Source organism: Diadema antillarum, unplaced genomic scaffold (genome assembly GCF_040938485.1).
Source record: "Diadema antillarum isolate AM-2024a unplaced genomic scaffold, OU_Dant_1.0 seq00002105_RagTag, whole genome shotgun sequence".
Taxonomy (NCBI): domain Eukaryota; kingdom Metazoa; phylum Echinodermata; class Echinoidea; order Diadematoida; family Diadematidae; genus Diadema; species Diadema antillarum.
Window position 1 is genome coordinate 1 of NW_027272747.1, and position 20,848 is coordinate 20,848.

The 20,848-nt window shown below is 37.1% G+C and overlaps 1 pseudogene; it reads right to left on the reverse strand.

The window, feature by feature from the left end:
- Window positions 1-1,632: 1,632 nt before the first annotated feature.
- On the reverse strand, window positions 1,633-8,918 carry LOC139713945 (putative nuclease HARBI1; annotated as a pseudogene).
- Between the last annotated feature and the right edge of the window lie 11,930 nt (window positions 8,919-20,848).

The following is a 20,848-nucleotide window of genomic DNA, read 5'->3' on the forward strand; positions in this document are numbered from 1 at the left end:
CCCCAGTGCTCCCGATTTCCACTCCAGTTCAACAACCAACTCCCATAACTCCAGATCGTCCAGCTTCCCTTCCCCCTGCAAACTGATTCCCTGCAACCCACCCGACAGCATCTCTTCCTTCTGCAACATGCCCCTTTGAAATTCCTTTCCCTACTCCACATCCCCCCACGACCCATCCACCTGCTAGTCAGCAGCTCGTTGCGTTGGAAAGGGAGCGTCTTATTATTTTGAGGCAGCAAAATTCCCACCTTGAGAGAATAGCAAACTCTCTTGATGTTATTGCTGCTGCAATGTCAACACCTAACTTGTGTTAATTCTATAATGTTCTTTTTTATACCATGAATGTAATTGCATGTGTTGAGATGGGACTGCAGTTTGCCATATTTTCTGTGAGATGATGACAAACCTGTTTAATATGAATTATGCAACCGAAAAATGACATTTTAAAAGAATTTACATTTTATTGGATGTTAATTGGTTTTGAAAAGGCTTAGATATCCAGAAACAAAGAAATCCTAGTGACAGTTTTATTCTCATAATAGGACCATTTACTTCATTATTTGTTTGGATATCTGTGCCACTTACTGGACAAGTTAACTTTCATTCATACATGTGGATTTAGTAAATGCAAGAATAAAAAGGAGATCATATCAGTGAGAGTTTTAGGAAAATCAGACAATCCATTAAAAATTTACAGATTTTTAAGGTTTTTGCACAATCACTGCTGAATGAGAAGACTACTACAGTGTGTGATGTCACATGCAAACAACGATATAAAAAATATAAAAAGAATTTCACTTTTTTTGAAAAAAAGTTAACATTTCCTCGACTCATCATTGTCATAAGTTAAGGGTAATTTTATTCCCCCTTCCCTTTTGAAAGAAGGAAGTCAAGTGTTCTTTGACTATGCGAGAAAAGTGTGAATATCTTGATTTTTCTTCTTATTTATTTCTTTACATTGTTCTACACAAATGGCATCACAAGCTGTACTAGTCTTCTCAACTAACAATGAAGAAGCAGAAACTTCAAAAGTTGATGACTTTTAAAATGATTGTCTGATTTCAATCAAACTCTTGCTGATGTATTCTTCTATTGTATATTGCTGCATTCACTCAATCCACACATTTATGAAGGTGAACTTGTCCTTTAAAATTGGACTTCTATATTTCTAACTTTGACATGCCGTCAATCCCTCGTTTGAGGCGAGACCCCACTTTAACGAAGCTGATGGGGTGCTATACCCCCCTAACGATTCTTCGTTTGATCGTTGGTAGTCGAAGTATTTGTCCATTGCAAATTAGCTTTCTGCTCAGGCGTGACAAACCTGGAGGCCAATTATAAAGCCAGGGTTTAATGACTACAGCAGCTGTCGTATTACGTAAGAGCATGATAAGGATATCTGCCTGTGGCAGACCATTCAAAGTGAACTCAATTTTCTCTATCCTTTCTAAAGTTTTCAATTTTATATTCTATTGAGAAATTCTATGGTCATCCATTTTACATTTCGAACGAAAAAAATTGACCCGTAAATAACGAAAATACAGGAATAAGAAGGAGCTACATAGCCCATGCCAAAACCAAAACAATCTCCTCCTATCGCGGTGCCCCCCCCCCCCCCCCCCCCTGTGGCGCTGTGGCAATGACTGATGCTTAGATTAGGCAAGGGTCAAGAAACAGGTGTTTTATATCTTTGGTTTTTAAGTCATTGATTGCCAAGATATACACTGACATTATTTACGGGGGTGTAGCCTCTTCAAACGAGAGATTTGCGTCATGAATACCTCTTCAAGCAGTATGATCTTTATCAATCTTTGCAAATGGTTTGTGATTATCTCACAGAAAGTTTCAATCTGCATACCCCAAATCACCTCAATCTATTCCATCTCTTTACAAATAATGTTAACTGCTTATCCATCACAACATGCATAATCTGCATCTTCATATTAGTTCATGGGGCATTAAAAACAAATATAAACTAGAGTTGGAATTTGTCAGCACTGACAAATTAGGTGATCCGATCTATTTGGAAATCAATAATTTGAGTCCTGATCCCAATAGGCATGACCATACAGGTTTCATATGTGTTTAGGGGACATTGGCCGTGTGATGTTTGGATTCTCATTTAAAAGGGAGTCGGACCTGCCATCTTTGGTACCGAATTCCGTATACACTAATGAAGATACAGAATGAAGTATATTTGACCTTTGACCCCACTTTGCACTGCCAAGATGGCATCTGAGCAAAAAGTGGTTATTTTGTGAAATGATCCTTGTAACATGGTCTTTTGCGTGTGCAAAATATGGGAAAGCTTGGACATGTATTCACCAAGATACAGGATGAAACATTTCTGACCTTTGACCCTAATTTACCTACACAAGATGGTGTCCGATCAAGTAGTTGCTCATTTATGAAATATGTATGTGACATGAACTAAACATATGCAAAATATGGGGGTGATAGGGGCTGTTTTTCTTGAGTTATTGCAAGGACAGTTGCAGAAAGAAAGAAATACCTCAATACATCGAAGATAAGCTTTAAATTCAACCAAGTTTTTCGATGTGGTATGAAATAATGGAGGGTACAGCTACAACGTATGAAATTCTGGGAGAAATTCACCAAAGCATAAGTGAGCTAGTGCTCGATAAAGATAGTCATGTCAATTTTCATTTCCAGAGAAACTGCACTCCCATAGAGATAACACGTAAACTGGTCAAATTTGACAAGATTACTTTCAATCCATTTTTACGAGGTGATGCCGTCTTCCAATTAAATTTTTGCTAGAATATCGATGAGAGCATTTAATAAGCTACAACATACTAAAATCTGGGTGAAAATCTGCAAATTTGTGGACATTACGTCACATATTATACAATATACAAGAGGAAGTATTCTTGACCTATGACGCTCCCTTGCACAGACACGATGGCTTCTGAGGATAAAGTCATTATTTCATGAAATGATTCAGGTAACATTGTTTGATATATGTGTACAATCTCCCTTCTGTAAGGCCTATTCTAACCGAGATACAATATAAAGAACTTTTGACCTTCATGCCTCATTTCCGCAGCCATATCTATGGAAAATATGGGGGCAATATGCTATGTATCTGCTACGATAAAGAAAAAGATGCTTTCGATCCTTGTCCCTAACATGTACATAGACAAGATGGCTCCTAATTAGAAAGTTGTTATTTCATGAAACCTTCCATATGGCTTCGGCTAAATGTGTGCACAATATGGGAGTAATATGACATGTATACAAAGGTACAGTACAAATTCTAGTCTTGACTCTTCCTTTGCTCCAGCCAACATGTCGTCTGATTAAAAAAGTCGACATTCTATGAAATGATCATGATAACTTGGTCTACGTATGTGCACAATCTGGCCCCCGTAAGGGACTGTATAATAACCAAGATACAGAAGAAAGAATTTTTGAACTTGTTATTACAGCCATGATGGCAGATGACCAAAGAGTTATTTTATCAATGTATCGTGGTCCATGTGTGCAAAGTACGGGGGTGATACCACATACAATCACAAAGCTACTGAATGAAGTATATTTGACCTTCAACCTCCTTTGCACGGACAAGATTGGGTCTAAGCAAGAAGTTGTTATTTTGTGAAATGATTGTTGTATCATGCTCTTTAAGTCTGTAAAATATGGGAAAGATACAACATGTATTCATGAATACACAGTATTAAACATTTATGACCAATGACCCAAATTTACCTACCCAAGATGGTGTCAGATGAAGTAATTATTTAATGAAGTGATGTACATGACATGTACTAAGCAAGTGCAAAATAGTGGGGTGATATTGAATTTTCTTCATTTGCTATTGCTAAGAAAATCACAGAAAGAAGAAATATCTCCATACATCGAAGCAAAGATTCATTTTCAGATAAGTTTTTTGATGTGATCCCAACATATGATGAAAAATGGATAGCCCCAGGTCTCGGCTAATACGTGTACATATTCATCGAAGGATAGTGAGCTAGTACTCTCAGAAGACAGTCGTGTCAACTTTCATTTCAAGAAAAAATTCACTCCCATAGAGATAACTGGTCCAATTTGACAAGTTTACTTTCAATCCATTTTTTTCGAGGTGGTGAAGTTATCCAATAAAAATTCTGAGGTATGGTTCCAACGAGCTGAAATGGACTGAAGATCAATGGATTTTACTTATTCATTTTGTTATTAAGAGAGCATAGCTGCTAGTGTGGACATTTTAGCAATTCAGCTGGCCCTTTGACCATTGCCCTTTGAAATCTTGGCCCAAAACTTTCCCCAGCGAATTTATCTGAAAATGCATGTACATGTATGTACGCTATATGTTGCAATGAAGTACTTTCAGGCAATGCATGTATATAGGAGTTATTGTGATGTTTTTAAGAATTTGACTTTAACCTTTAATCTTATTGAGCATGTGCAACCAGGAGTTGATAGGCACAGCTCTGTTCACTATTTTTTTTTCTAATTGACACTCTTCACAAGATAGATTTTGGAACAACTTGACATACGGATAACCCCCGAACCCCAAAAGTAACACTTCATGGCTGAGGCATAAAAGCACATGTATGCTGTACTTATGGTCCAAAGAAACCTAGGCATCAAATGCACGGACTATCTCTGCTCGCACAGCTGCGGCTGCTGGGTCCACATTTCTGTTGACGAACTCCATTGCAGCATCTTCGTTGGCAGGTGCGAAGTCGTCATCCATGTCGTGTCCACCCAGATCCTTTGAGATGTTAAACAGGACACACGCTGCTGTGATGATATTGCAGGCTCGCTGGGGGAAATTTGCAGTCCATGGCCGATTAAACAACGAAATTTGTTTTTGATCTGGCCGTTGAGTTGCTCAATGATGGACCTGGTGTGAACATGTGCACTGTAGATTTGTAGATGAAATTAGAAAAAAACAAAGAAAAAATGTCAACATTAATGTTGTCTTACCCTCCTACAAATTGAAAATGAAGACATTTTTTGCCCAGACATCAAAATATAAAGTGAGGCATTTTCACAGTGAAAGGGTACATTACATTTATATGCATAACCTCCTGTACAATGATGTATTATACAACACTGTTATAAGAGGTAATTGTGTCAAATGCCACAGAATTGCTTGAAAGAAGCTGTCTATCAGAATTTTGCCAAAATAAATAATTTTGGAGTAACTGTATTCAACTGTAAACAGATATCTACCAATATATATTAGTGTTGTAATGAACAGATCTTTTTTTTTTTCCTAGATAGAGTTACAGTACAGTGAAGGTTGTATATATACCGGTAAGCCTTCTTCATTTTTAGTTTGGTCTGAGGGTGTAGTACCACAGTGTGTAATCATTCAGAGAAGAAAAGATTGAATACATTTGTTGATGTAAAAGAAATACAAAGTAAATGATAGCAATGCAATACACAAAGATAAGATATCTGTGAAATAACTTCAGTGTTCACCATTTTCTAAAAAAAAAGGAAGATGTTATTCAATGAACACTATGTCATGTTATGTTTTGAAAACATGTACCATAATATTTACTGTAGAATTTGACATACTTGGTTACTTACTGGTTGTATGCATGTTCTGTTGTTTGAGGATTCAGTATTGGGGTCATGAGGTATGGAAGCAAGGGATACCCAGAATCTCCGAGCAGTATGCCTTGAAGTTGGCCACTTTCAAACTTCTGGAAGAGTCTGCTGTTCTGTGATAACAGTTTGTGATACAATACAAACTTGTAAGAATATAAAGTAATGTTTTTGGTTTTTTGTATTCAGTCAACCAACAATTATTTATATTTTTATATATAAGTGTGACTTCAATTCTGACATGTTTTTCTCTTTTTTTTTGAGTGAAGGTAATATCAATTTTCTCACATTGACTTTTCAAATTTTATTGCATTTAGTTTCTTATTTTGTTTCATAGTATCATTGACTCATTGCCTAAGGAAATATACATTGATGGCCTTGTGCTGCAGTACTATTTCTTGTTTTAACATCATCAAGACTTTTAAAGCAATGTAAATTCTGAAAGGTGCTATTTCATAACAGCTAGTGTCAAACTCATTTAAATTGTAATTTGTCATGAAACTGTATCAACTCTTTCGATACATATGGTCAAGTTTGTGAGATTTAAAGCAAAAAAAAATGGTGCATTTTCAAATTGTATTATCATTATCGAGAGAACTTACCTGAAATATGCGGCTATCATGTGTGCTGCCTGGCCATCGCGCAACACAGTTGGTTATCCTGAACTTGGCATCGCATGCCAGCTGAACATTTACTGTACACCTTCCCTTACGATTTATGTAAACATATTCGTCTTCCCCGAGGTGGCATCCGTGGAGACTGACATGCGTGCAATCTATCACGCTTACGACTCTTGGGAATCCCGCAATGTTGTGAAACTGCTCCACAGTTGAGGCCACAACTTCTGGGGCATGGGGGAATTTGATGACCTGAAATTTGTTGACAAGACAAATTGTTCTACATGTAATTGAACATTTTAAATAACATCGCAAAAGGTCTAGAATACAATACTCACAGTATGTGGTACTTACATCTACGTACGTGACGTTTGTATTATTGTTGTCAGTTTTTTTCTATACCGTGTATATTCATGTACTTTTTCATTACAATGATAAGTTAAATGAAAAGTTATTATGATGTTGAATAAATTATTTCTTCACATCATTGACACCTAATAACTTCATATTATTTCATTTTCTCTTGTACAGTATACTATGTGTAATTGTGTGGTTACATATTTACAGATCTATATCTATATCTATATCTCTCTCTATGTATGTACATGCAATGAATTTTTTTCATTTCTTTGTGTGGGATGTATGTGGTGCATTCAGTATATGTGTGTGTATCATGATTCACTGCTTTAACTTTGCACATCTTATAAGTAGTAACGCTTTCAATGGAGTGCGTACACATTTGACACATGTTATTGACTTGTACATCAATGTATGAGAGTGGAAATGTTTTTTGTTTTGTTGTGTTGTTAAGTATTTGTGTGGTGCTTTGTTAATTTCTTCTTTATGGGGGCGGGTGCTACAGTTTGGTGTGTAGACTTATGTGTTCTATATGTATATATGTGTGTATATACATACATACATATATACATGTAGAACATATGACGAATTTGTTCGCAAAAAACAATAGGTCCATTTTTGAAGATTTTGAAGTACTGTCTCTGTCATAAAGTACAAAATAATACCTTTTTAAATGATATATTGGTCACTACACATACAGGTACATTTTTGAACTTATGGTCAAAAGAAGCAAACATTTCCTTATTATTCTCTTTATTTTTCTTGACCTTTAATCGTAAATATCTCAATTTGGCTAATATGGACTTATCGGTTTTTGCAAACAAACTCTTCATAATTAATACAGATTACAGGGTATTGTTTTCAATTGTCTAGAGGTATTTCACATACATTGTAGAATGGGTAATAAGGTAAATGATTGTGGTCATATTATGGAAGTTATTAAGAGACATTGATGTCTCTAGCAAGTTATTGGAGGCAGATTTTTCATTTAAAAAAGTTATTAAGGATTTTGAAATATTTAATTTAAAAGATGTCATATTGCACTTTAAAAAGTGTACATGTGCTTTAACTGTACATTAAAAAAGTATAGCTGCGTGCTTTAAGTTTACACTTGTATTCTGATGTGTATGAGTGTGTGAATATGATGCTAATAATGACATTCAAACATTTTGCCCTAAACAGTGTTTGCAGGGAAAAAACTTTTTTTTAAAATTCTAAATACAGTAATAATAATAATAATAATAAAAAGTTGCTGGATTAATTGCTGCCCTCTCAGGCCACGTAAACGTAGACGACGATTCGATGATCACAGGAGATCGGATACTGTTCGATGCGTACACACCACCACTGAACTGTAGCAGAAGTTCAGAAAGGCTCGATTTGAAGGCTGACAAATTATCATAATCAAACTGAGTTAGTGTTCTACATCTTCCTGAACTGAGCTAAACTGACTGTCTGGAAATTCTGCAAGTGTACTAGTTCACTACTGGACATTAGACAAGGCTAGGACTGCTGAGTTACAATTGAATGTTCGCTTCAAACAACGTGGGAAAAATGTAGTCAAGGCAAGGCAAGGCAAGCAAGCTGAGTGTCAGCTGCAGCGTAGTGACTATTGACTGTGTAGTAACTACGGTAAACATTCGTACAGGTACTCTTAGTCCCAGCCATGGTTGTTCATGGTGGCGACTGCCACGGTGGCCTTCATAATAAAGTTTAGTTCAGAACATTGCTAAAATGAATGTGGTGATATCAATAGCGACTTTATTGAAAGTCGGTATCTAGTTCTAGAATACAAAATACATTTTACAAAGGCAAATAAATGTACTAACGTTGTTCTTCTGCTGGCACAAGGCCTCGGCAACAGCATGCACGCACCGGGAGACTGTGCTGCGGTGTACACCGTGAATACTCGCAACAGAGTCAAATAATGAGCCGGTAGCCATGAAATTCAGGGCAATTAGAACTTGAAGTTCAGTAGGGATGGCATGGCTCCTTGCTGTAGCGCGCTGTAGATGGTTGTCCAGCATGTTGACAATGTGCATGATACCATCCCTACTGAAACGATATTTCTTTCTGAGTTCCTCGTCAGTGAGGGAGTCCAAGGCAGAGAACCTTTGTTTGAAAGTACGATGAGGCCGAGGAGCTTGATGGAGTGCCTCCTCCTCCTCCTCAAGTTCTACCACATAGGCAGCCATTTTGATTGTGCTGTGACTGATTGCTTGCATTTGATCTACATCAAACGCAAAGTTGCGTTTGATCGCAAGGGACTTGCGTTTAAACGCAACTTTGCGTTTAAACGCAAGTCCTTTCAGCAACAGACTTGCGTTTAAACGCAAAGTTGCGTGGGATTTCCAGGACTTGCGTTTGATTTTTGGAGTTGCGTTTAAACGCAAAGTTTCTAGCAACGGGGCCCTGTTCTGTACATTTTATACATATATGTATGTCTATCATTGTGGGGTTTTTTTGAAAGATGTGAAATAAATTGAATTGAAAAAAAAAAATTGAAAGTTAAAGACAGGGACACATCGGAAAACAGCTTCTTCAAGATCCAAGTCTGCCGTATTTTGTACAGGGATTATACAAACCAGGGCCCCATTCATAAAGTGCTGACATGAACGCAACTCCTCCTGCACCCCGGTGTGTGACAAAACTTGGCTGGAATAATCAATATGATTTGAAACATGACCCCATATCTCATAAATATTAGCTTGAATCTAGTTCATATCATTTAAAGTGTTAGTAGCGTTGTCTGTGAAATCGTGTACTTATTACTTTCTATCTTGTAGAATATCTTAATGTTTGTATGTCAATGAAATTTCTCAGTGGAAAAGAAAATCATTTGGTCGTGGAAAACAAAGGCCTATGGGGGATTCATTGTTACTGTGGTTTGTTTGTTTGTTTGTTTGTTTGTTTGTTTGTTTGTTTTTGTTGTATAATCACCTTAGCCTATGTTCCTATGTTTTTGATGTCTCTTTTAGGACCAACAGATCTGAGCGTCAAGAAGATGACGTCCAAAACGCAACTGAGCCAGACGGAAGTGGCGAACATCCGGCAGCTCATCACCAGCTACCGGGAGTCGGCCGCCTTCCTCTACCGCTCCGCCGACGAGCTCGAACAAATGCTGCTGCAACTCAACTGATGACCGGCGCGTGGGGGAGGGAGCCCCCCCCCCCCCCCCCCCCCCCAAGTCACGTGTATAAAAAACATCAACAACAATCATCTCCTTAGCACACAATTCAAAATGATTTGTTTCTTTTTTGTTGTTTTGTTTCTTTGATTTTGGTTAAATGTCCAGAGGACCACGATTTTTTTTCCCACGTGGCCTTTGCAGAGCGTACCGCTGCAAGGTTGTTGTAGCTTCGGAGGGCATGCATGGTGCTGCAAGCATTAGCTCAGCTCAGTGCGTCGGTCGGCAACTAAATGGGGGCCAAGGTGGAACCATTGTCAATCACAGCTTGCACTGATGCACCCTCTTTTCTAGAAGCCCTGCCATGATATCTGGCGTCGCTTCTGCACTCTGTTCAGAGAAGTGAATAGGCTTCTATGTGGCCTTGGTGTATACCGAGAGGGTTAGTGCAACTCAAGACAGTCATGTGTGTTCTGAGATGTCACTAATGTACGTGTCCTGTCGCCCCTTTTCCACCGCGAATAATGAGATTTCACTACGAGGTGCAAAGACAGCGCGACGGAAATCCCTTCGGTTTTGTTCGGAGGGTGACGACTTCTCGCGATCTGTTTCGGAGACGTCACGAACCTGCTTCGGGAAGAGACATTTGGCTTCGACCCGAGCCTGTGGTTAACTCAGGAGTCCTCCACTTTCCTGATTGTGAAAAAAAAGTATACACACGTGGTATAGGTCTACGTCGACAAGACATCGCCTACGGCGACAAACGGCCCCAGCAAAACGATGTTGAACAGCTTGGTTATTGACCCATATGCATGGAAACAAACAAACAGACAAATAGACAAACATACGTGCATTAAATGATACCGACATAAATACATACATTAATGTACACACGAGCATACATACATACAGATATTCATTCATGCATGTACTAGTTTACATACATACATACATACATACATACGCACATACATACAAAAATACGCAGAAGCAAACAAGCAAGCAAAGAAACAAACAGAACCGAACAATTACCGAGTGTGCTCGGGGGATTGCCGAGTTTTGTTCGGACGAGTTAAGAGGACGACCGACGACCGAATGCTTACGAAATTATGGAAATGCTCCGAGGCCCTTTTCAAGAAATTCAGAACACTATCATTATGATGTCGAGGAAGCCACTGTATGATTTTCAAGTTATTCTACTCTTGAATCGCGAATGAAACCATTTGCAGACCAAAATGTGAGCGTTTGTTCTTTCCTTGTCCTTTTTTTTTAATCTTACAGTAGTCCCCATACGCAGTCGTACCTTAATTGTCGTGCTATGGTTAAGTTGCAAAAGTTATGATAACTTTGCAGCATATTGTTTGGGTGTAGTGCGTGCCCACATATCGTATGAAGGTTGTAGTTTTACAGATTGGTTGGCGGAAAATATGTTATACGAACATGTATGAGTCTTTTTTTTAATGGCAAACGGGTAGTTATTTGAGATTGCTTGTCGACTTCTCTGTATATTTGTCTCAACACGAAGATGTCGCGATGTTCACGTTTACAGTGCAATTTAAGTTTCGTTTTTTACGTTTTCGTTTACTCCACAAAACTTTATTTTTCTTCGTCTGATCATGCTGTTGTTTCATAGTCGGAAAGGTCATTATCTATCCATCTCGAAGGCGCATGGGAATCGTGAGGTCGCACTTTGCTTTCGGTGTATTATTGGTGTAAGACTTTAAAGATACATCAGACATGGTGTTCGCATTTCTTTTTTTCGATCCACCAAAGTAATGTTGCATCTATGGATCTGCACCTGTTTCCATATTAGGCAACCACATGTAATCTATCCGTGGGTGGCTAGATGCAACATCAAAATTAAACTTTAAGATTTATGGAATCATTTAACATTTCATGTGGGAGGTGTTGTTATAGGCAGCGAGGTTTGATACTCTTTTAAGGTTTCCAAGTGTTGCCAATTTCTGACCCCTTAATGTCCCTTTTTATTGTTTTCTCTTTTTACGGATTAGAGGTGAAAACAGCGCAACTACCAGCAGTTCTGTATTATCGCGATTTACTTGCGACGGATAATGGTCTAGCCCCTCACTCATATGTTTTTTTTTTTCTATTGTATACATGGCGGTACCAGTGGAATATCCCCAAGTGATGAGTGAAATGCTTTGCTCCTTTTAAGGTGAACCCGCAAAGCCAAGGTTAGAGGCATTCTTGATTTTCATTTTTTTTAAAGAAAAAGGAAAAAGAATCAACGTTGATCGATAACACACCTGATCGTTTTCTAATACTACAAGTGTGCACCGCAAGGCACAGGTTTCAAACTCATTTCTAATCTATTCACCAACTTTGCCTCATTCTTTCCTTTGTGGATTTTGCGCCTTCGGGCAAAATTTTAACGGTCTTGTGAAGCTACACTGCACGAGTCGATATTGTTTACGCTCCTACCTTTATGCTACCTAAGTCGACGGTAGACGGAAATATCAAAGCAGGAATAGTTTCCTAGGTCCCTGGTGATAGTTTGTAATAAAAAAGGCAAGAAAAATAAAAAGGCAGGCGGATCTGAAACAGCAATTCTTTCGTACATCTCTACTTTAAGTTCAATCAATAATTCATAATGCTTGGTTCGAGTTCTATTGTATTTGTTGTTGTTGATTTCTAGACAACATGTTTATGAATGAATACGTATATGGATATGGTATCATTTTGTGTATTTGAATTGTAAATATTGTCTCCTTTTTTTTTTCTTTCTTTCTTTCGGAGTTTCATACAGAGGTTTTTTTTTATACGTCTTCTTCTTTCATAATCCAGACAAGGTTCGTTTGTACTGGCGTGTGCTCTGCGAAAGATGTGCAATATTTTGTTTGTCCTTATCTCATAGTCTCATTTAGGAAGCAAATGAGAAGAAAGCAAAAACACAACCAAAGCCAAGGTACAGTTCTGTCTCATTGTCCGATGCAAGTCGGCAGGTTGGCTCTCGCACGCTTTTGTAGCGAATCTGGTAACATGAAGACATTTCTTGTGATTGGACACACTTTAAATGTCCATCACAGTTGATGTAGCTGTATTAAAGACAGAATAACATGCGACCATTAATGCTTGTGTCACCGCCATCTTTACTTCGACGTGACGGTGTCCGTGTGCTATAGCGATATCGCGAGTTTAAATAGAAGGGCGACATGCTAACAAACAAACAACCGAAAAAAAAAAAACGACCTCAGACATCCTCCAAGCAGACAATGAATCAAGATAGTAATGGCGCGAAGTCGCAGTCTGTTTGACGATAGACGCAATGTTGAAATTGCGAGCTTTTATTTGTTTGTTTGTTCGTGCTTTTTAACTAATTTTCTCAGAATAACAGTACTTGAAGCGAGTTCATTTGTCTCTAGAGTATGGAGGAATGGATTCTTCTTTATTAACGAGAGTACTATTACAGAACACGACCCGGGTGTGGTATTAATTTAAAAAAGGGGGATCTTCATCTACATTTAATCATTGAAGATTATCTGCAGCAATAGAGTTTACAAAGGGTTCTAGGTTCTACTTCAGTTGGAACACCGTGTTCCGGAGTTTTGATGTTCGCCGTAATCATGGAGGCATGGGCCAAACTGTTGGTTATGGGATGGAGGCAGTATTAATGTCTTGCCTCTACCAGAGATATGATTGCATGATGATGACGAAATAGAAACAAAAATAGTTTTATATCAATCTTTCCATGAAAGAGCATAATTATTCTGTTTTACTTGTTTTTATCTTTTTGTCTATGATATAAAGCACAGAAAAATGTCAAATGGACACGATGTTGCACGGTTTACTTGCCTTATGGTGTAAGATTTGACTTCGTTATGGCAATCTATCGTATTGTATTATTCAAGAGTTGCGATCATAATGGACACTAATGTGTAGAATTGATCACATAAGAGTTAAATGAGTCACTTTTTGTTTGTGATGATTATTTGTGTGTTTTATCTTACCTCACTGTACCTCTCACATTGTCATTTAATATGCCCAAGGCATTTCTTTTTTCTATTTATCTTATTTTCTTATCATTGTTTTACAGACAAGCATAAAGTTTGTTAAACGTCGTTTTCTAGTTCGTCTTAGGTCTAATTCTCAAATGAGATCGAATTCCATGTTGCCATACGATTGAGAAATTCTAAATGTTGATCTTGGCTCTTGGTGAGTGCATAATATACTCAGACAACACTTTAATATGGAATGCTGAGCGCATCGCTATGATGTCTAGAGAAAAATAGACAACACAAAAACAACACGGCGACAGAGGTGATTATGAATTGAAGAGAAAGGTCCAAATAACCAGATAACCGCTGTAACTCTCGGAGTGAAAGCGTTACTGCTTTAGGATTTTCACAAAGATAGCCTTCTTCTTCCAGGCTTGTTAACATGCTGTTATATTTTACATTGTTGACATTGTTTAATGTAGCGATTGTTTATTCAGGATATTGAAACATTGTACAAAAAGGACTCGTGTCAAGACTATCCCTGGGCGGACATGAAGCAATGTACTTTAACCCTTTCTGTGCCAGGGACAGTGTGTACAACACTGATGTTTTCTGTGCCAAGCGGCACTCAAAGCACAATAAGGGTTAAATCGGGATACCAGGTTATCTAATGATATTTGCCTTTGTTCAAGACTTTGCGTTTTGTTTAGCTTATTTTTTCATTATTGTTACTTTTTGACGTCTGTTTGTGTAGCATGTTTATTCGGGAAGTTGGAACTTTGTACCGCAGCGTCAACAACAGTTTTATGAAACGCAAGACATGTGCCACTACTTCTCCTGAATAGACTGACAGCAATCTACTTTTAACTCAGGTTACCGGTTTACCAACATTGATGCTAAATCAAGCGCGTAGCTTGCCCTGTTGCATGTGCTTATACATCCTGTTTTGCAGGCGATTTATTTGTGACCTCTCTGTGTTGTTTAAAAATCTACAGTATATTATATTATTCCCTTGCCCTTATTTATTTCCTCTTTGAAAGCGTAGACTTTTTCGTTTCCTCGAGAAAGTGTTGGGAGATGCATCAGTGCAATATTTTATGTTCAACTCTACGTTTGCTGAAATGCGATTCTATAATTTGTTATTTGCGTTCGTCACAGATTTGGACATTGACAGTGCAGTTTTTGTTTGTGTTGTTTCATTTGGAGTGTGTACATTTGTACGTACACAATGTTTTATGTACCTATTATTTTTCTTTCATTTACTCAAGAATCTAGGGATTTGCATCAAGCATGTTTTCTACCATAGGATTTGACCAGGCCCTTGTGTATATCTACGTGAATGTGGTATATTATACATGAGTATAAAAAGATATAGATCTTTGAATTACCTTCTGTAGTTTAGTAACAGTTGAGTTGTTTGAGTTTAAGAATAGAAGTGCAAATGAGTTGCGTGTTTTAATCAGAGTTTATGCGGAGTGGACTCCAAGCTACATTGAGCATCTCATACACATAGGGTGTCTTCAAAAGGCTTTCGCAGTGCTTTGTTTTATCGGTTTATTTAGTTGAGAGCAGAGTATCTATGTCATCTAAATGGAAACCATTTTTGAAGAAAGTGAATTTAGGAGGAAAGGGCAAAAATAAAGTCAAACTGTAAACATTTTGTCAATACTTGAATTAGACTGTTCAACTATATGCTTATTCTAAATCCACCATGATTATGATAGTGGTAGCGCTCAGTACACAATGTGTCCAGTTGTGGTAAAATAGCTCGGACAGGGCCAAAAGTACCACTCACATGTTTCTTTTACACAAGACAATGATCTGATTCCCTGTTCACTCTACGAGTTAAGGTGACTACCCAAGCTCTTCAGGTCGCCCTTAATGTCAAACTTTGGCATCACAAGTTAAAAAGTATGTCGCATGTATCTATGATGTCAATAGAAAGGTAGGGGAAATAAAACAGTTTCTTAGCCGGCTATTGCCAATTTCCACTAAATACAAGTTATGTACACTCCGCGGCAATCACATTGAAAAACAAAAGAGGATTTGAATCGATCAGAAACGTTTCAGATCGAACTCGCGGCTTTCGACCGGTTAATCCGTTGCCTCTGTTGTGTTGTAATTTCAAATATTGTTGACACATAACAGACCGCTCTCCCGTTTCGAACAGGTTAAGTCTGTTTGTTTGTTTATTTAACCTTTTTTTAGCAGTTTGCTGATGTTAAATATTTTGAAATGTGTCGTTGCGCATTATTTGAATAGACCACCTGCGAATGCTAAAGCTGGCATGTGATCATAATTGCAATTGTCCGTAACAAAAATAAGGAGACCAAGGAGTCACATCTGTTGTTCTGTTTGTATTTTTTGTTTGAATATCATTGATTAGAACCCGATGAACATGTAAAAAAAATGGTAAATTGAAATACCATGTAAGTGTTTTGTTGCAGCGTTTTGATTCCGATCGTTACTCATCTTTCAGAAGAAAAAAAAAAGGTAGTCATAAAACTTGTGCATTTTATGTTCCAATGGACGTACATTTGATGTGTCAACTTTTTGGTTTCTTTATCTTTCGTCAAGTCACTGTGGGTTGTCGCTGAAATGGATTCTTTCATTATTTTCCATGCACTTAATGTTCAAACATTGTCGTAGAAGAAAAAAAAAAGACAAACAGATGGATTTAAAGCTTGCCTTGGCTTGAATAGTTTATACATTTATTACTTGTGTAGATTTATAAAATGAACACGATGAGAAAGAAATGCTGTTTACTTACTATTTATATGTGATCTACTTGTACTGAAGAGAAGACGATTTTTCATAGATTTATATCTCGTTCGAGTTTCAGCGTGTCACCTGAGGCGCGTTTTTAGATATTTTCAAATGTTAGGAACTTTCTTAAACTTGGTGGCTCCACTTTGGAGCGTTTTTGTCAAACTTATTTATTTTGCACTTTGTCATTAATAGACGAAATACACAAAATATTGCACAAAAGCAAGGTGTGCCTTCCTCCATTGTCTTCATTCAAGTCTGTCGGTCGCTATGGATCATCAATTAATGTCAATGATTATCATTTTAGTATTATTAAAATTGAATATTATTTTTATTTTCCAAAGGTCTAGCTGCGATTTTTGCCAAACGCACGACAGTAACCAAGTTGTCTACTTCCTTTACGATGGACGAACACAGTAGTTTGTAAAACCAGCAAAGAATCAAACAAACAACCAAATACATTAAATCCAAGCAGATCAGAGTTGAAACAATAACCTATACAGAAGTGTCTACTATGCTCACGAAATCGCAGTGCTGTGTATAAGAATACATTATGAAAGTTTTCCACTGACTTATTTTTAGTGCCTAACTTTCGGGGGCCTTTCCATTCTTCAAAACTGTGATTAACATTTACTGAATTGTCGAAAGCATACCCATTGATTGTTAATCAAAGCCTTGAAGAAGGGGGGAGACCCCGAAAATTCGGTAATGAAAATAACTTATTAGCCGAAAGTGCATTGATTACTTCTATCTGAATAACTATCAATATGATCAATGCGTAATTACTAAGACGTGGATAGATAAACCATTATATACATTTAATCCAAGCAGATCAGAGTTGAAACAATAACCTATACAGAAGTGTCTACTATGCTCACGAAATCGCAGTGCTGTGTATAAGAATACATTATGAAAGTTTTCCACTGACTTATTTTTAGTGCCGAACTTTCGGGGACCTTTCCATTCTTTATATATATATATATATATATATATATATATATATATATATATATATACATATATATATATAAATATATATTATACATATACACATACTCGGCACAAAAAAAAAGAAGAAAGTATACACTTTTTCAAGTTTATATTTCTCATAGAATATTTGGCTAAAAGTTAATATACTATGATACCATATGAAAGGCAATTTAATTTGCTATCACTCCGGTAGGTTAATAAAAAGGGAAACTTTGCGCATGAGTGAACACCTTTGTTTTTTTCTCATAAGGCACAAAAGTAAAAATTGCAAAAATCAATTGTCAATCATGCGTAGGTGCTCTTCTATGTAACAATAAGAACAAACGACACATTTAACACGCTCAAAACATGAATTAGGTTGCAAAAATAAATCTTCGATCTCTATTAAATCTTTGAAGCCCAAAATGTCAATAAAGGCTAAAAACAGTAGAAGAAAATGAAGAATCTTCTGTCAAATCCTAATTCCAATGAAATGAAAGAGGAAGCAATATCAACCAAAATTGTAGGAATTTGAATTGATTTCTCAAATTGGGAAAATTATAAATGATACTTGGTTCCTTAATTTAACTCATGAACTCTTTAATTACTAACTTAAAGAATGAAATCAAAATATTCTGTTCAATTAATGATCATTGTGCCTTTACTCCCTGTGCCCTTTTAAGTTTGAGTTGACAGAAAATTCTTATTTTCCCCCTCTAGTTTCCCATTTTGATTTTGTTTCAGGTTATAAAGAGAAAAAGAGTAAGAAAACCTATTTTTGCTATTTCATTCATGTCTCTCATTGTGTTAAACTGGTCTTTTGTTATCATTGTTATCTTGAAGGGCATTTTGCAAATAAAAGAGAACACGTCAAGTTTTGCAATTTTTACTTTTGTGCCTAGGAGGACAAAAACGAATGTGTTCACTCATGCGTGAAACATCCCTTTATATTGAGCTACTAGGTCGATAGCCAATTATATCACCTTTAACATGATATGGTTTATAATACACTGATTTTCATTAAAATCTTCTATGAAAAATAGAAACTCGAAAAAGTGTTTACTGTGCTGTGGTTGTAGGGACAATATTGAAGGATGATAGAATATTGACGAGGAGGAGAACAGAGATGAAGCTAACAATGATGATGATGATGGTGATGATGATGGTCAAGATGATGATGGCAATGATGATGATAATGATGATGATGACAATGATGATGATGGTGATGATGATGGATGGATGTTGACGTCCGTGTTGATTTGTATACTCAATGGTCATTGCTGGGTATAGCGTTCGTAGTGTCAGAAGTGAAAGTAGTCGAGAACAGCCGCATCAGTCATTATGATTGACGGTGAATGTTTGGCGTTATATATATATATGATATATATACATATATATATATATATATATATATATATATATATATATATATATATATATATATAATTATTGTTATCGTTATTATTAATATTAATATCAATACTATTATCATTATTATTATCATCAATCAAAATTTGAAAGTTTTTGGCAGCATAAGACAACTCATATCTTACATTTTGAAGCAGCTGTCTCTTTCATCTCATTTAGGCCTACTGAAGTCTGAGAGAGAGAGAGAGAGAGAGAGAGAGAGAAAGAGAAAAGGAGAGAGAGAGGTAGAGAGAGATGGAGAGAGAGAGACTATATACATATATATATATAGAGAGAGAGAGGGGAGGGAGACGGGGGGGGGGGGTAGAAGAGAGCATGGTGAAAGGGTTTTAGAACTATACTTCAGGAAATAAAGAACCCACGGAGAACCCTACACAATTAAGATCAAAATGTCATTATAGGGCTTCAGGTTTCATTCAAGTACATAAGGTATGAAAAATGAAAGGAACGTTATCCAAAGCTCATTAGATAATGTTTTACATACCCAGTAGTCTTTCCTTCATTTATTCCTTGTCGCAGTGGAATCAGAAAAGCAAAACAATTTCTCATTACGGAAAAAAAAAACACGATATGATTTTGAACAGCTGCGATGTCGTCGCAATTTCCCTTGGGAGGGTATCTGCATAAATATTTTCTGTTGCATCCCGATGTGCAAAATAGGCGAGAGTGGTTCAATTGGCAAAGCATCGTCGAAACCAATGAGATAATGTTGACTCACAACATACGTCGTCAAATTACACGTTTTAATCAACCAAAGACAACAATCCCTGTAACTGCATCAGGGTTTCTGATATAACGACATAGGGACCACGAAGAGTTACTGTTCATTTTCGTAAGGCTCAGTTCACACAAACACATGTGTTCGTAAACCATAGGTAGTGAAAGAGCTTTTTCTGACCAACGATAGACCTTTAATACACAGACGAGATACACACACAATTGTGACCCTGCATCACAAAACGAACAAAAGGTCGCACACACTGATTTTGTGTGAGGACTGAAAATAGGTGAAATGGGTCAAATTAGCCGATCTTGACTTTTTCATATTTTCAAAAGCAAGTCTTCTTCTACATTATGCTAAAATTTGGGATCATGAAACGGGCAGGAAAGTGTGCCTTTTTAGCAGTTTCATTTTCAAGTGTAATAACGTTTGAAAGGATGATGCTACTGCTTTCAAAGTTGGCATTACTTACGGACAGAATGTGTTGATAAGGCATGCTCAATTTCAGTTTAATATGATAATCCCTTCATTGTTGTTACTCCGGTGCTTTACATCCTACTTTTTGTCCCATTCATGGCGCAGCAAGCACGGCTTGGTAAAGATTAAGCACTATGAATAGACATCTTCAGAGCCTCTATTCTCAGTTTACACTTTTCCTGAGTGTGTGCTTTCTTTCCAATATTTAGATAGGTTAGGGGAGTCCATTTGATTTGAGGTATACATCATTTTAAAGCTTAAGGTCTGCTCTTTCAGAATATGCTCTTATAACTAAAATGTCATGTCTGGCGACTTTCTGTTTGTTTATGAGATGCAGGGTCACAATTAATGTCTAGGCTGTGAAATGTATGGCACCAGCAGCTACTAGGCCCTATGCTTCGAATAATCAAATAAATATTACCGATTTCGCGGCTGAAAACAACCAAAGTCCCAAGATTCTAATCTGGTCTATCATTCGATTGTATCATTGTCGTATATCCTGTACGATGCTTGTAAACGGTAAAGGTAGAGTATATTAATGCATTACCTGCCTCTGCAAAAACTGAGATACTTGATAAGACTCTGCTCTTTTTTTTTTTTTTTTTGAGGGGGGGGGGGGGGGCTTTCATCAAGTTTTTCATGATATGCAAAATAGTATACCTTGCAACACAAACAACAACACAACAGACTGATGACGAAGAACATAGTCCACTTTGAGCCGACAAACAAGTCACAGTCAATTTCACCCAGACCGGAAACGTTATGTACACCGACACAAAAATCGTAAATATTCTGATCGGCGTTATGGTTGTTGTTGTCGTTGTTTTGTCTCTTCACCTGAAATGAG